Here is a 1397-nt window from a genome sequence, read left to right as displayed (position 1 = left end):
CATTCCCCTCACCTTCTGTTCCTTCCTCTCCTCCATCTCCACACCCGACGCAGTCAACTTCTCCCAACCGCAGAGGAAAGTTTTTTTCCCTTAACGAAAAGAAGCACCGCCTTCAAAGGGGAAAGGAAAGAGCTTTCGTTAACGCGGAAGGAACATTACATCATAAGCCTTCATCGAAACTATGATAACAAGTGAATTCTGTTGATTAATTATTTTAGTGACAAACCTCGTCACTATTATAATATAATGGTAATGGCAGTGATAGTGGGAATAATGAGAATAGCGGTGATTAGGAACAGATAATAAATAGCTATATGAAGCATAACAGGTGCAACAGACATTCATGTTATTTTTCTCATACAGTATACTGCATGACATAAGTGTACTTGGCATGAAGTGTCTCAATTTTCTAACGTAGATATATGGTATTATCCTCTCAAGAGATGTGCTGCATTGTCAGGAGTCAATCAAAACATTCTTACTCACAGCCCCCCCCTCTCTTTCTCTTTCTCTCTAGTAGAGTTTTATGTTGCAGCGTGCAACAACGGCAAAAACTAAATTATTCAAGGGAGGCAAGAGCTGAGAGGAATATGCACTTTCTTTCACGTTCTGACAGGCACTGAGAAAATATTTAGCGCTCGCTTGAGTTGCCTGGCATGTTTCCCTTCTGCCTCGCAGCCTTTCGCCATGAAAGTCACTCGCCATCTCACGAAATACTAAATTCTCTCTCTTTGGACACCACAGACATCCCTTCTTTGTTCCGGGTCTTGACTCATTTTCTGGCCTCGTTTCAAAGCTTTGGCATTTGCCATTGTTCTTGTTTCTGTTTCCCGGTTATATTTTTTCGCTTTAACTAATACTTCTTTATTGACTTCTCACGCTCTGTTTCCCTTTCAGTGGTATCACATTATCTCCCATTCATTGCTTTGCTTGTTGTGTGCTGGCGCTTTTGTATATTCTTTTAAAGTCTGTGTGGGGTTCGGTTAATTTTCTTCTCTCTTTATTATTCACTTTCATCTCTTTCCTTTCATCCCTCAGCTTACAAAACATAGGATTAACTTACTAACAGCTCTGTTTATATCCGCTCTTTATACATGAGTGAATTCCACCTAATTGTAGTCTTTCAGTCTTTCGGTGGAACTGAAAAAAGGTAAAGTTTTCACAGTCATTTTCTTTAAAGATGAAAATGGTACTCTTAACCATCACTTCAGGATTTGAAGGCACCCAAGTCGGCTTCCAAGAACCCAGAATGCGGCGGCGGCGGGATCCACGGCACTCGCGAGGAACTATAAAAAAAATCACGTGGCGGATGGGTTAATGTTGTGTTTTTTCTTACAAAAGGCGGCAGGTATAATATGTATCACCTGATGACGAAATGCCATGTCTGGAGCACACTC

The sequence above is a fragment of the Penaeus monodon genome, chromosome 24, assembly GCF_015228065.2.
Source record: "Penaeus monodon isolate SGIC_2016 chromosome 24, NSTDA_Pmon_1, whole genome shotgun sequence".
Lineage (NCBI taxonomy): Eukaryota > Metazoa > Arthropoda > Malacostraca > Decapoda > Penaeidae > Penaeus > Penaeus monodon.
This window is presented reverse-complemented; position numbering follows the sequence as displayed.